Here is a 16,797-nt window from a genome sequence, read left to right as displayed (position 1 = left end):
CTCCATAGCATGGCGAGATTCTACAACAACGTTGAGGAAACATAAAACATTATTACAAATGGATGAGGATAGAAAGAAAATGAAGGAAATAGTACGCCAGCTGAGGCTCGACTAGATTCGGGAGGCTGGTTGTGACTGGTAGAGCATTCCTGAGCAGGGCGATTCAACCAGGACCAGGATGATTTAGTTGATACGGCGGAATCGAACGCAACTAGATGTATTGACAGCTGCTGAGCGACAATTGTAACGAAACATCAACGCTTCTCATGCGAGCCTCTGATCATGGAAAGAGAGGTCGACTTGGAACCATGTGTCGCGTAAAGGCTTATGGTGGTTGCAAATTGCTTCCAGTCGGTACAAGTAGTCTTCAGTTTATGGTGTCAGTATCAGAACAACATATATATACTTGTTATTTCCGTTCGACACGACGGTTGAAAGCTTACGTTCACTACTCTGATTAGTTATTATTATTATTATTGCTATTAATATTGCAAGTAGACAGATGTGAATGAATACTCGAGCATGTATCAAAGAGACGAGTTTAAGATGCTGATTTCGAAGATGTGCCGCGTTTGTTCTTTCGATATATTGGACAATGTAGCATGTAGAATACTCAAGTGGTTCAGCTGAAGTAATTCGAACTGAATAAATTCCTCTAAGAAACATTTGATCCAATGTGATTGATAATTTCTGTAGTAAAGAATCTAGGAAATGGCCACGATAAAATGGGTCAGTCCACCCACAAAATGAGTCACGCATCCTTTTGTAATTATTCTAATAATCAACAAACCTTGGGTCCTCCTCTAAGCTTATCGGTTAAATGTATAGTACGAACCCTTGTTAGGCGTAAGTACCATTGACGGCTTCATTGATTTTTCGAGGTTAGTGTTTTTATCCTCGACGAAATTCCATGTCTGAAAACCGACATGCCTTCAGTTCTTTTTACGAGTTAGAGCCATTCGAAGAAATCCCTTTGTACCCTTATGAAAACCTTTTCCTTTGGACCTAACTATAGGCGAATGGAGCTGTACACTTTGCAGCTTTTCTATGCGTACTCCATACGCCTTTCCTCTCCAGTATAACATCTTAATCTTACGGTATCTGTGTCTTCAACCTTTCGCTTGCTATATATGTACCAGGTCTTGCTGTCATTGTACAAAAGGGTGCAATAAATTGCCGCACAACACAACCTCGCTATGCCTGATTTTCATTTGACCGGTCGCTAGGTCTTTCCATCTTAAAGCTTGTCTAGTGCACACTGTGTACATGTTGGATGCGCAGTGCCGCCTCGTTGAGCACTGTTCGATTAGAGAAGTTCAGGAAAAGAGTTTTTTTCGTAAGTTCATTGAACAGACAAACTTCTTTACATACATACTTCATTCGTATGAGGATTGCACGTTGTGATTTTTCTATTATGGCAAACATTAGTAATTGTCATCTGGATGAACTTGCCATCAAGTTACAGTGTAGCTTTTATTAAGGGTATTCGCTAACTACACCATTGTACTGTTACGGGTTGTTGTATAAGGAAAAAATGTAAATTGATAAGGTACATTAGCATTTTTTTGTAAATCGATTTCCAAAAAATTTACCGTATCTTACTGGCAAGGTGCGCAGATGAAGGTCATCCTAATTTTTGATACATATCTATGATAAAATATATGATGAAAGTTTTTCTCACATAAGTGTGACCTTATTTGAGATATGCACAACGTTATATATATATATATATATATATATATATATATATATATGCATACGTTGTCGATCTAGAACATCACCTATCGCAAGTGAGATGTATATATATATAAATATAATGGTTAGCAAGCATTCTATTCCGTTGGTAAAACGAAAAACCTAAAATATCTATTAACAGTACTAGCATCTTTGCTCCTTCTGCTCTTTCCTCATTTGTCCTGTCAGTAGGTTCAGTACAGTGGAGCTATCTTTCAGAAAACTCCTTAGACTCCTACCCGTATTTGCCAACGTAGCCTGTGCCCTCTCGCATCATTGGCTTTTCGTTGTCAACCCACATGTGCCATTTACTTCACGCGCCAAGCCACCGCCTGCAGAGGCGCAACGCGAAATTGAAGGTCTAGTAGGGCACCAGAGTCGAAGGTGCGTACTGCGGGATCACCTGACACACGTGAGTCGTTCGCTCAAAAAGATCGTTAAGAACATAAACCAGGTTAAAGGAAAAGCAGAAGGTTACATTCAGACCACCACGTCATGTAACCTACTTATTGAAGTTGAAGCTTTCGAGGCACTTCACGTTGTCGATCTAGAACATCACCTATCGCAAGTGAGATATCCAGTCAGCAGACAGAAACAGCTCGCGCGAAATCTACTGATAAATAAGGATGCCTGAAAGGATTCTCATTTTCAAAAATAGCAACGTTTGCTTTTAATATCAATATCGACCCTATAACAGATGTCGGTCTCATATCCTGTATTATATATTCTGTATGTATTACTTGGTCATCTTTTTCTTTATAGTGCGCCTGCTTATTGCAACGCACACACAACACATCTGGCTAACGTATGGCCACTAGGAGATATCAAGCCTTTAGTCCTTTAAAAGACCGAACAAAACGAATTTTCAAAATGTCGAAAATTATATAACGTAAATAAGTATCTACTTAGCATAGCCGATTAGGTTATCTCGCGATAATATGAGTCGACCTTTTATACAGCATTTCTCGTAAGAAAGCTGATAAAATACGACAAAAATATTGCCACCTAGTCCACGCAATATTTCTGTTAAATTGTTTACATCTAAACACACTATACGACTGTATCTAAATAACGCCGCGCTAGCTTTTTAAATTCGCCTGCGTCCTAATACTCCAATTGACTATTATTTCAATATATTTAACTTATACTGCAGCTTCCTCGATTTCACATATATCGTAAGGTCACATATGTGCTCCTTCCTATCGCGCGTGAAAAAAACACGCATCATTCAGATGTGTCAATCTCCTCAAGATTTAGCTAATTCAGCATTATGTGCCTTCATTATTTTTGAATGTGCTACGTCAAAAAAACTGCCTTCAAAAGGGCTGCAACAGCTTCTAGCTTATCTATTAAAATACGTTCTCGATTGACACTTTTAAATACAGCCATATTTTCGATTCCTATTTTTTCAATAATAGCTTAATAAGCTCACAAAGCTCAGAACTTCCTGTCTAGCCGCTGATAACATGCTCACATGTGCTCAGATGATTATTTCTCTTCTGTTTTGTTCATGCCAGGTCAAAGAAAAGCAACAAAAAAAAGGTATTCATGGCAAACAAAGGTGCTCATGCTACTTGACATAGATCTATTACATTGCTATGGATTCGGCGTTCTGATTACGTATCAAGCGAGCAATGACAGGACTGCAACAGTTTCAGCGGTCGTTCCGGAGGACAATGAAAAGAAAAAGTGAACTAGTCAACCAGCTACGGATCTGTTCCTTACTGCACTATACGACACCTCCTGATTAAGACCTGTCAGTTTATGTGAGACTGCCTGTTCTGTCTGCCAGCAATCAAGCACACCCACATCGATTCACTCACCCTTCAACGACACAGCTGCAAGCTTCTCAGTTTTAATACCCGCAGTGTCTATACGTCAGACCATTGTCGTCACCGCCAACGACGATTGTTTGACATGAGTGTCTGACGCGACCTACGAAAAACGGCGAAAGACGCATCCAAAGACATGTACGTAATACAAAGTTTCCATTGAGGTGACAACCAATCGGCACCATCTCCATCGCTCCTTCGCCCTTCAGTAGCCTACTCCCGTAGGAACAAAGGCTTCGGGGCACCTCAGAGCCACATCGCTCACAGCTGCAGACGACGGTTTCCACCTCGATTCACTACTCCGCTTTCAGGTTCGTTCTACTTGCTTGATCGTCGCGGTGGTGGTTAGTATCACATGGAGTTGGTTGCAGAGAGAAGTTAATCTCGGATCGACGCGCTTAGTTTATTTCGCCCCCTTTTTTCGTTTCTCTCTTTCCTCCTGAATCGACTGGTTGAGTTTACCTCTGAGTGGTTGGATGGCCTTACCCCAGTTCTTACCATCGAAGAAGAGACTCATACGCGGATCGGAAGGAAGCAGAGGCCAATCTACGGAACACGACAGTGTTGCTTGAAAACCTACCTACATCGTAGAATCTAATACAACTTTGTTCATCCTTAGATGGCGGCTGTCGCGAAGATTAACTTATTCCCGATAGAGTTGGACAGTTTTTGTGTCTTTTTGCTTAGGTAAGTTGCTGCCAGTAGGCGGGAGCTGCGCGTTCCAGTCCTAGTTTCTGGTCGACCGAATGAGAGAGGTACACAGATGATATAACTTGTAGCATCGCCGAAGCCTCCGCACAGGTTTAACTGCGTGAATTGGTTAGGTGTGAAAAGTAAAGCGTTGATATGGCAACACTGTGAACCACAGAACGGCGACCTAGTTGATCGATCCTAGAAAACAGTATACATTTAAATCTCTGTAAATTATGTTGTTGGCGGATTGATACAAGAGTTGAGCGCTTGCACAAATCCTGATCTGGTCGCGGGTCTACAATGGGGAGTTCTGCGCTTTCCGATAGAAATGTATGCTTGTATGTTATGTGATAGACGAACTTTTCCAGTGGCGGCAGATATATTAGCCCTACATTGAGTGGCTGACTATTCGCTGGCCGATCGCTTGCAGAGAAGGGTTGAATAAATAAATCCATGGGTCTATGGAAAGAAGGCGGACTCCACGTTAAATTTTGAGCTATGGACCGCACTACGGAGTGAGATCACGTGTGGGCTAACCGGGGATGAAGTAAATTTTCAATAAAATGCAAATCATGTTTACCACCACCGATGCCGCCTTTCCTCCAATGCTCTAGAGGACGAACAGCCGGCTGCCATCGCCAAAGCATCGGAAGCCGAAAATCTACAGAGTTGTTCAACTGGTGCCAGCCATTCCGAACCCATTGAGTTCAGTTTCTGCGTCTCAGCAATCAAACGTTCCTTTTTCTGCCTCTTCTCCTGTGAACTCAAAGTGAAAAACCAGGCGTCAACGCCAACACTATTACGTATAAACCGGTTCTTACTGGCCGATTGGGTCACGATAATAGCAGCAAAGTTTTAAACCAAACTTCATTTTCCGACTTCGTCCATTGAGTTCCATGGTAGAAAAAAAAAAAAACGGATTCAAATGGCTTCATTGCTGTCCGCTCCATTCTTCTTATTTTTTGCTGCAACAGAAAAAAATTGCGGATCACGAGCGGCCAACTGTATCAGGCCATGGAATACCACGAAGTAACTGCGGACGGACTGGATAAGGGAAGTCTATATGTTCTTTAGTTTTTAGATCGTGCAATAGAGTCATTCATGAGACTTACGTTGAAAAAACCTCTCTTTGTTTTCAGTTACCGAATGTTGCTGTGGTAGAAAGGCATCCGTAACGTAAAAATAAGCTTATATTATTTTTCTAAATAAATTAATTAAAGTAGAAAACATTATGTTCGGTAAGTGTGCCACAAGTTAGACATTGATGATTGTAAAATTTAAGTAAGTTCGAGAAAGACTTACAACGATTGCCGGGTTTCCTGGACAGGAACTGCCGGGTGCCTGGCCTGCATCAACAACTAGTTATACATTTTGAAATAATTCAACAAGAAACTACAGTAGCTTTATTTAATATTTACCTTTTATTTTTCCAATTCTTTAGTGCCATACAACGTGGCCTAGACTTTACGGCTCGAACCAAATGCATTTTTTGACAGAAGTATATATTATCACTGGTCACTATAACAGGTCGATTTCCTTTGAACTACATCCACTGCGGGTGTAGTCATTGTAGACCCGCTTGTGACCGTCTTGGGCACGTTGTTCATTGATTTTCAGCGCCGGTATTATAACTTTCTTGATGCAATGGTCATCGAATCATCGAAAATCTCTCCCTGCCTTTTCTGTCTGAAGTAGCTATGGCGGTAGTAAGTCACCCGGCATCGCACTTTTACAAAACGCCTGACCTTCGGGTCATTCAACGTTGGCAAATGTTCCCGCGAATAGCAGGCGGTAGCCAAGCAGCAAAGACTTCAGGTTTAGTCAGAGTAAAGCTTTGCTACTGACTCTCGGTCCGTTGCTGGTGGGGCAGACGGTTCTCTGACAGGTATTCGCTGGTTATCACTACTGACAACCGACTCTGCCCCCTTGTTTTGCTTTTGGATTAACCCCCGTCTCCGGAGTTTGCTGTATTTTGTCACTGTCAAAGGCGAAAAAGACCTTTCAGTTCCCTGAGGCTCTCTTTAGTTCTCGCTGTTTCAGTTGCTTCCTTTTTGGCCCCCTTTTCTCTTCTGCCCCTGTTCCGTTCGCCTAAAAGGCCTGCCACCTGCATTAGGCTTTCTTTGTAGTACCACCTACTACCAAGTACTAAAACGTCGCCCGCTGCCCGCGCTGACTGCTGGTCATAAAGGACAGAAAAAAGATGGCTCAATTTTCGGATTGCTCTTCCCTTTAAGGTTGTTTCGCTACCTCATTCTCCTTCACCACAAACAAGTGTTCCTAAAAGGAAGAAGCCACTAGCGTTTGAATCTATCTTCTTTTTTATCACCCAGCTCAAACAAAACAATATAAAGCTGTAGGTCTGAGTGGCGGGGAGCAACAGGGGGCTGGCCCTGAAAATCAGTCGTTTCTCGGTTGCCATTCCAGTGGCACAAATGCTGTCAGACGGCAGCGACGTGAAGCGTTACTGGCACGTATTATATTTTTATAAGGAATATTATAATCAGAGGTAATTGCCTAAAAGCTGTTTCCACTAGGAAAAGAACTTTGAGTATAGAAAAATGCGATTTTTAAATATGGCGAAACGGCTGCATTATTTGCTTTAAGCGTAGACTTTTAGATAAAATGTTTGACGTACGCTTCGCAGCGGCATAGACGCTAAACACGTGTGAATATCGAAACTATAAAACGAGATAGATTTCATCGATCTTAGCTAAGGACATGTTACTGGACATGCAAAGATAGGGTATGGCAGAATTTCCGCTCACGTCCATTTTTGTAGAGCTTGATTCACTAGTCATTTACAGCGATATTACCGTCGAGTGGCTTTTATTGATTCGGTGTGAACATGGCTCTATTGGCAAGCGTAGAACGCAGTATAACCTAAAGCTTATTAGAGGCAATCAACCAAGCAATTTTTACAGAAAGGAGATACGTTTAGTTAACAGAGAGCATCTCGCACAATATCTATTCATGTAGGTATTGCTTATTGTGATATTTCCTGTGGGACAGTATAAGAATAAAATATCACTGACTTCTACGAGAAAGGTCGAATATGTTTCTTTTTTAGTGGCCGAAATTTCTAAAAATCATCAAGGACTCTATCGATACTTTCAGCTAATGCCAGCACAATGAGGTCTTAAGCACGTGCACAAACATTTATATATATACAGCTCCTATACAAGTCAGAAACGTTTTTTGCGTAATTGTCTGATTTTATCTATTAAACGGACAATGTTTCCGATCGACACAAAAAAAAAAAATTTTCCAATGTTTTCGGCGGACTATGTATGGGAATTTGTCTGATCATATGTTCAGTCGTTACTGTTAGCTCAGTAGACAAAATAATTAAGGTTATATCTTTGTTTCGCTTTAATCGTAGAACCATTTGTTACAATCATATGGTTACAGCCATTTTATTATGATTTCACTAGAAGCTATGTTTAAGGAACAAGGAAGCGCACCGTGCTTGACGAGCCTGATTTTCAATCCGAGCTCCAAAAATTATCAAAATATTTACACATTAGATTCAAATCGTCGATTTGAAACTGTTAGAGACCGATACGATTAAAGCACTTGTCTCTTGTTTAGCTTTTGCGGTCCTGTACGTTGCGCAATATTTATCGTGCATATTTTTGATATCCATTTATTTATCCATTTATTATATATCCATTTGAGGATATCCATTTAGAGAACAAACACAAGTTCGTATCGATCGCTTATGTCTATCTATATTTATACAAAATCTATTTCGAGAAGTAAATCTTGATTTTTGGTTTACAGTATGTCGTTATGAAGACATACAACTAAAGAGACGTTGAGTACAAATTGATACATATGATTTTAATGTATGGAAGTAACTGTGCCATTTTAGACATCGTTTCGAAAAGTCCTATGTAGATAAATAAAACACCAAGTTTATTTTTCCAGTCTGGAATGAATCCGTATCTCCACGGCAACACGGCACCATGTTGCCCTATGCCTCGATTATTGTTATACAGTATCTCAACTTAGTCTGTCTAAAGAAGATATTCGCTCCGTTCAGATCAATCCGGCCTGTAGCTAGGACCTTCTATTTCATTCTGATTAGCTGGAAAAGGCTTAGTAGAGATTAAAATGTATAAACCAGGCACACCGATACATAGGGGGGTACAAATTCAATTCATCATTTATGTGACAAAGTCAATTGTCCTACGTTGACGTCCAGAAGTTTTAGTCTTATTTCTCGTATTTCATAGGATGCGCAAGACTGGAAAGATCCTTCTCGCCTTTTTCGCCCAGCTCAAACTCCTTCTGAAATGCCAGCTAGCTACCCTGTAAAACCGTCTCTAAGGTTTTCTGCGTATGTTAGCCATGACAGATCTTTCCCCATTAGATCCGTCTAGACTTCTAGATAACTCTAGACCAACTGCTGGGCTTAATCGCTTCCCAAACTGCCGGCTATCACCGCCGTGGCCGGAAGTTTTATCCAGCTGTACAGTCCCCTGGCTCAAAGTCCACCTCAAATGGCCCACTTAGGCCCAGAGCTACAACTATTCAACGTCCAGACGAGCTCACAATTCCTCTCTCCGTCTATCCTTATCTTATTGCCACTTGCAAATCGTTCCATGTCTTTATTTAGTGTTCTAGCATCTCCTTGTTTGGTGTTTTCATCTACTTCCTTCTCCATCCGAACAACGTATTTCGGCTCGCCAGTTTTCCTTTAGTCGATAGCGTTCGTTGCTGGGGTCGTAGCCGATAGAACCCGGTGAATAAAGCCGCTGCACAAACTAGGGGAAACGAATAAATAGGACTCAGTAGCTTTGAAGGACTAGCTACAAACATCGCGTGTAGTCTTGCTTCAGTGTCCCGCCTGGGATGTGTGTGAATATTCTCATCGCGTCGACAGCACACGCTGTATAGATACTACTGACTTGGAATGTTTGCGTTTAGTGGTTGTCGAAGATAGGAGCTGATTACTGCACGAAGTTCAGGCAGAGATAACTAAGAACCCGGCAAGGAGATTTGCATGTACACAAGTGGGGTAGCATCAATATGATAATACGTCTAGCAAATTCTGACCGACACGAATGTTTAACCGTACACCCATCTAGACCCTGTTTTTAAGGTCTCGGGGGAAGCATTCAAGGCTGCTTTCCAATTATTCGTCTGTACCGAATTTACTCTACACTAAAGGCTTGCCATGTCTCCGTCATCGCAATAGACCCCAAAAATTGCTCTGCTTTTTTTCATGATTTCCCTACGTTATCTTCGTTGCCAGCGCCGGCGACCATGAAACGAAAGAAGGAAATCCTTATTAGCTTTGACTCATACATAGATCTATACATAAATAAATACATATTTGTATTATCTTTTGAAACACAGACACTCGTCTACATTAGAAAATGGGTAAGCTCCTAAGTTTTTCTAGTTATTGTGCTCGCTCCTCGTGTAAAGGGGCGGACGAAAGCTGGCATCCAAAACGCATGGGTGTGGTGGGCTAGTGCCTGCCCCTTAAGCGCTACGTAGGATGAATGCCAGACGCTACTACAAGAAGGCTCGGTAAGGCATTTGTCTCCATGCAACTGTTAAGTGCCCTTTTTCTATTAGCCCGAAAACCCTAACCTGTTTAAGGCCTATATAGACCCTCTGCAATTACTTATAGGTATATATTTGCATTTTAGCGGTTATACCCAAGGTAAGACCGCACCGGTGATAGCGGGTGTGCTATGAACAGCAACTGTCTTCCGATGATCGTCACCTGGCTGTTTCTTTCCCGAGGTGGCCTTTCCCTCTGATAACACAACTTCCTACCGTAAAGCAGTTACCCTTAATAAAATTATTATTAATCCAACCAACGATCAAGCGCACACTGGAGTAATGTTGGGCCCGTGGTGCGGTCTGAAGTGTTATTAACAATCGCTATTGGCCAATTCGGCTGCCCTACACTATGGAATGGTTAGGTTAAATCGGAAGACCCAGCCGGGAAAACAAGGAATACTCACGAAACGACGGTAGGGCTTGATTGTAACTAGGCTGGATTGCTGATGTTGTATCGTTGGCTAGTGTCGTGCGTGGGCCTTGGGGGGAGCCATACTAGTGGCTATGTCGCTGGCTTACTGTTTAGTATATCTATGAATCAATAATGACGAGAAGAGCGATAAGCACTCGTATCAAGTGGAATCTAGATGGCAGCGTTTTTTTTTTCAATCAATGTATTACTTATGTAATTGTAGCAGAAGGACGCATTGATATGCGTTATTGTTAGGTTCACGTAAAAGGGTGTTAATCGACGTTGTTTAAACTCGCCAATTTTCGACGGTTATCGTACAGCTCAATTTCCGAACACGTTAATGAATTTACGCAATGGGACAACCTGCCTGACCTTTAGTGAAAAATCTATACCGTTTTAAGGGAAGTGCAATAGGGTAGGCAGAGTTTATTCAAACCTTTTAGGTGCGCCTATGCCAATTGATTGCGTCATTGCCAATTCGTTGCTCCTTTTGGTTGCCTAGAAGTATTACCTTTGAATTCGGGCTTTTTGTTTAGAAAATCACTCCTAGCGACGATGTTAAAAACGAGCATTTAATTTGTGCCTGTGTCATATGATTAAAGTGTATATTTAAGGTATATATAAGTTGCAAACGCGAAAATTTCTTATTGTAATTGTCAGTAGTCGCGACTGTAGTTACTTAGACGCAACTGTAGTTACCTAGACGCCGTCTAGCCACATGTAGTAGGTTTTAGTCTATAACGGTAATATTTGCTATTGTAGTTTCATCTGTCGTTTAGTTAAACCATTAGTTTTTCGAAGGATGCGTTTCCGCGTGTTGCTTTGCATCATCCATCGTTCACTGGTTCGACATGTCGACGTGGCACCCTGCCTTTTTTAACGACGAGAGCCTCCCTATTTCAGGCTTTCATTTTTCGTCCATCCCTCAAACGGAAATATGACGAAATGACATTCATATTAACGATAATAATAATTGTTATTACAATTATTATTATTAACAAGCGTTAGTATAGCATCGTAAACCTTGAAACCTCGAGCTCCATCATCGATAGGTTGGTACCTAAATAGAGTTTGCTTAAGAAAGCCTAAATCGGCCAATTAGAAAAGGCAAACACGTTGCCACGCGAGCACGTAATAAACGAAGTAAAACGTTACTCAACTCTAAAAAAATAATTATCTAGTAAGCTGGGTTGCGTAAAACTTTCGGACGGTAAACTTTTACGGCACACGTAACCGTTTAGGGAAAATATTAATCCGATATACATTGTGACGCTTGGTGACGTAGTTGTTCGTTGCAGAAGCAGTTACAAGATAACCCTGAAACAACTCAATATGATGCAACAGTAAGTTTTTTTTTAGCACTTCAACATTTACAACGCTATTCAAAGTTTTAACTTTTCCCATGAACAAATTTTTAGCCACGTATGGGCCTGTTTGCACGCACTGAATGGTCTGTATAGTTCGAAGTTCTTTTTGACAGTGGAAAACTTAGTCCGAACAACGAAGGCGCGATGCAGAAACCATCGCTCCCCACTCACTAGTTCAGTAAAAACCAGTTTCAGTCCTGGCGTTTTGAAAGGCTTTTACCTTTTGAAAAATAGTATTCCTCTGAGTCTCCAGTGGAGTAAGGGTTTTCCGTGGCAATTTTGCCTATCCTTAAGTTCGACGGTTGAGCCCGTACTTGATAATAAAAACAATATGCGCCAGTCATACAAAACGTATAAAAAAAAAACATAGTCTGATAACGATGCTGTAAAGATTTTTGTACTACTGGTGTTAGTTTTACGTTTTTTCCACTCAGCGTGGTTTAGTATAGCATCTGACAGTCGCATTATGTAGGTATATTCCGATGCATGAATTTACAATGAAGGATTTTACAACCTTTATATAAATAATTAGCATCCGTTAGAGAGATCTAATTTCGTACTTCTATTTCCGTGCTCGTTCAGTGGCTAGATGTTTGTTATTTGTACTTAAAGGCACATGAGATAGTCCAACTTCAAAACCAGGCGTACACGCGGAACTTGTTACTTTCTGAAAGACGCTAACTGTGCGTAGCAAACCTTAATAGCGTAACGAATTCAAAGCATGGAACCTGTAAATTTAGGTTTGTGTTTGTGGACCCACTCCAGATCATAAACTTGGTCGTGACCATTGCTACCGTCACGCATAGGCTATCGCCAAAGGAACTCATTACTGCCTTATGTTAATATTTGAGGTGATTCAGGGACCCACAGGCCACCGCCCATCAAAACGACCGCCCTAATCGCCTCTACCACCACATAAAGGCAAGGTAGCCTGAAGAACAGGTGGTAACGCTTGTGATGTTAGAATAGTGAAGAGTTCTCTGCGAGCCAGCAGTCCTTCATGGTTGCTTGACATTCATTAATGCATATGAAGCCAGCGGAACACATTCTAGGATGCTGTCGTTATGGGGCTCTGGGTTGTTACCGTCACTAGCTGAGCTCCGACCCAACCCAGTCGTAGCACACAGGCACCGAGGCCAAGAAGAACCGCAAGAAACCAACAGACGCCACTGCAACACGAATCGTGGTGTGAGTGGGCGTAACACCACGCAAATCACGCCATTAACAAAAAGTTGCATTTTTCTTGGTGTGGATCAGAGGTAGCGCATGGAAAGACGGGAAAAATGTTTTGACAACCTGAGTCCTTTTCTAAGCTCAGTTTTTTTAGGTAGCAGGAGTTTTTTCGTAAACTTAATACCATATATCGTAGCACACTCAAGTTGTGTTAGTGTCGTCTTTGTTATGCCAAAGTATTATCATTATTATGTACATTGTTACTAACATAAACAGTTGATATAAAGTATACGTCCTGTAAATTGTTGCTATGTATATGAGAGGAAGAGGTGGCGTTATCATCTTGTAAATTAGGCTCTACATCCGGTAATCAGTCTCTACCTATAGCGCTTTTGGGTGACCCTTGACCTAAGGTACCTTATAGCTTCCTGCTCTCGACTATGTCCAGACTCATTATCACGGAAGCTATCGGGCACAACCATGCAAGCTGCATGTGTTTTCTTAGCCTCCAAAATGCTGTCTGCTGGCAAATATTACAATTTAGGAACGCCCACTTGTTTTTCCGTTCTTGCTTGAGTAAAAACGATACGTTTCAGTACGGCATAGTAATTTTGAAGAGAAACGCTTGCCAACCTTTAGGTAAAGGTTTGATTTGTTGTGAGGAAGAAAGGCAGAATGATGTGTCACATATCACCCTCACTGGCACAATTGTTTTTATCATGAGAACATAGAAGGCTACGTTTACTGCCATCGCAATGTCGATGTCTCTAATATGCGTAACTGTGGGACAACGCCTTTACTTAAAGCCTATTCATACTTTTTTTCCAGCGCAAGGCTATGTATTCCATTGCAATATTTCATCTATTCGAGTCAGCGTATATAGTTTTAAACCGTCCTCGTACGATCTATTTAATACCTTTTGGAATACTGCACTTAAAGAAGGTCCGAATGTTGGTCTTGAAGAACTCGAGAAATGTAAATGCCCCATGTGCTTTGGATCCTATTAATCTTTTACATAGAATCGTCTTTTCTCTGGATCGCTACAAATCCTTGAGTATTGAATTTAGTTGACACTAGGAGACCTTATTTTTCTTATTAGTAATGAAGGATTCATCTCTACCAAGAGAAGTTGAAGAAAGATACGTACGATTGAAGGATTCTTTATTGCGGATTGCTGATATCAACTAATTATATTGGGAAAGATCTCCCTTTGTAAAAATTTCGAATTTCTGTTTCGTACTTGTGTGAAGTCCTTTTATTTAAACCCTTAATATCCTGCTTTATGTCTGTAAATCGTACAGCGTATTTTTCTTATCGATCTTTTATGTTGCTATCCGCATCTAATTTAACTGCTGTTTGATTACGGCTGTATTATTAGAGACAATATACTATAACTTTATTTATTAATGTTAAGTTTAGCCAGACGTAGTTCATAGCAAAGCAATGGGAACGGAGTCTTTGCAAGCGAAGGCGTGCAACTTCAAAAGAAATAATTACTCTCTTGTAAGAGTATCTATCGTTACGTTGCAATAACGTGTTTTAATTATCATCGGGATTCCTACTCGAGACTCAATTCAAGACCTATTACCTATATTGCTACATGTGATACAATTTGTCTAAGTATTTTTTGGGCGGGAATGAAGACATTATACTCGTCCGGACTCGAGTGGACAACAATGTTTTTTTCTTCAGTCTTAATTGGAGAGAACGATCTATTTATTGCAACATAAATACCGGATTTACAAAAGCTATTTGATGTTCACAGTTGCCAAATTTCATGTAGCTAGGTTTCTATAGAAATAAATACTAACAATGTTCATGTTAAGCAGGACTCAGGAAACCTGCCGTCCGCTCTAATAATATAGTAACGTATATGAAACTACCCTCCGAATAAGCTAAGAAATATTGTATAATTTGTCAGAAATCGCTGCGTATGAACCTAACAGTCGTCTGCATCGTGCTGGACGTTCTTTTTCATTTTGGGTGGAAAATATCTGAAGCGTACGGTCAGGCAAAAACTCTTCAAATACTTATTAAAAAAAATCTGCAAAACTTGCTTCTTTGACCGCTGCCCAGGGAGATCTAATATCGAATACATCTAATGAATGGCAACGTTAGCGACGTGAGGGAAGACATGAATCCCTAAGATGTCACAATCGATGGACTCAGTCGGAATCATTTTCAGATGTGTCTACATACATTGCTTATTAGTCAGTGATTTATCCAAAAACTTCTTTGAAATATATCTGAATACGCATCAAATGATACCAGACTAGGTGAATTAGGATATAGCGAACATTGAAGTACAGAGGGCGTGGTTAGTATTATTGATAGATTCGTTTCTTCGAAGGTGAGGGTTCGATAAAGCTTGGCTTTTATCGCTGTGATCATAGGATTTGTCTTCATAATAAGCAGAGTTACTTTGGAAAAAAGATAACGACGCCTGTTCAATGTTGGACAACGGTTAGAGTAGCAGGAAAGATTTTTATTCGACGATGGAAACCAAATCAACGGCTACAAAATCGTTCACATAAACACACCATTTATCTTTCCGCAACATACCGCTTCTGCAGTCCCCCACGCTCTGTCTAACATTCCCTGTGTTTGCTCAACGTTGACCGAATCAGCTATGCGATACACAAATTTTGTCGAAAGATAAATGTTTTTCTTAGATGCATGAAAATCTCCGTAACGATTTATCGCTTAGAATCATGTCGTAGAACTCTGACGTATTCAAATCGGTATCCAGCAACGCTCACACAGAACCGAGATAGAGAAGTAAATATCTACTGTAGGCTTTTGCATGTGTGCCCACCTTGACATGTATTCGTTCTTAGTACGTGTCGCCTGCCCGGGTTCGTAATGTAATCCGTCTAGGCGTTTTGTAACGGTCACACATGTGTTTTTCAATATAGGGTTTACAGCTTGTGTTTTATACGAATTTTTATTGTATGGCCATCCATAACCACTGTGACTGACAACATTACAGGGTCGAGAAAGTATATAACCTTGAAAAGGTCATAAGCATAAGTACTCCAGGCAACAGCGATTCCTTTTCTGTCAGGTTCTGTGTTTCAACTAAGCCTAGCATGGCTTACATTGGCCATTCTAAAAAGAGCTGTCAGCTAGTTAGTGACCAGAACGAGGCTAGCCGGAAAATAGCAAAAAAGACCTATATATACCTATGTATTTTTATCGGCAAAGGTGATACAAGGTACAGAGAAGAATCGCAAGAAGCGACTGACAGCTCGGATCGGATTGGGTTAAAATCCAGGACTAACATTATGGACACAGTGTTAGAGATGATGGACGCAGAATGTTTGGCGTAAGTGGGCTAAACCTGGCAGACGATGGGGAGAACGATGTTTAAGGGCTAGCATTTGGCCAACGCTGGAAAAACGATTCCTGAAAAGAACCGCATAATTCTCACTTTTCACTTTACGTCTCAACCCTACTAAGGCCTTCTTTCCTTAACTCGCTTTTTGCTACGTGTGCGAAAGGCATTAGCCTTGGTAAAGAGAGAGTTTTGCTGGTTGCCCATCAATGGCAAAAAGTTAGGGTAATGGAGCAGCGTTCTCTCCACAACGCGCATTCTTCTCTTATACGTTAAGCAGGGCCATTAACGTTATTGAGGAACCGTGTGTTGCCGCATATTTTCATCGTCTGAAGATGAGGCCTAATTCACATCTGTGAGACAGCCTCGGACGTCGCTGTGGTCTGAGGTTAAAAAGGGAGATGAAAAAAATTAGGAACGAACACTGCGCAGCCTGCTAGAATAGTTGTCCTAACAAAAACATCGTCCATGACAGTTTTCTAGTCTTTGCCTTGAGCTTTCTTTTCTTGCGTTGTCTTCGCTCTCAGCATCGTCCTTCTTTAAGTGTGTACGCTGGGGTCTGTGCATGTTGACGTGTGTTCTGTTCCCGTTGTCCATCGTGTCTTCCTATTGCAAGCTTGGCAACGAAAAGTCGTGTCTCTCTCCGATTTCGCTATTGCTCGTCCTATCTCATAT

The 16,797-nt window shown here is 41.0% G+C and overlaps 1 long non-coding RNA gene across 4 annotated transcripts in view; it reads left to right on the top strand.

Moving 5' to 3' along the window:
• The window catches only part of LOC111268001 (uncharacterized), a 146,026-nt gene that overhangs the window by 31,978 nt on the left and 97,251 nt on the right, over positions 1 to 16,797 (top strand). Inside the window, exons 3-4 of one of the 4 annotated variants that reach the window (XR_002684950.2) lie at positions 1,927 to 2,118; positions 3,252 to 7,310. The exons of 2 other annotated variants lie outside the window; for them this stretch is intronic. This is a non-coding gene — a long non-coding RNA (uncharacterized LOC111268001). Of the gene's footprint in view, positions 1 to 1,926; positions 2,147 to 3,251; positions 7,311 to 16,797 lie in introns of those variants that run through there. One more of the 4 variants, XR_002684949.2, reaches the window with a different exon arrangement.

This window comes from Varroa jacobsoni, unplaced genomic scaffold, assembly GCF_002532875.2.
Source record: "Varroa jacobsoni isolate VJ856 unplaced genomic scaffold, vjacob_1.0 scaffold_1247, whole genome shotgun sequence".
In the NCBI taxonomy this organism is placed as follows: Eukaryota; Metazoa; Arthropoda; class Arachnida; order Mesostigmata; family Varroidae; genus Varroa; species Varroa jacobsoni.
Note: the sequence above shows the minus strand (reverse complement) of the source record. Positions and strands in the feature narration are given on the sequence as shown.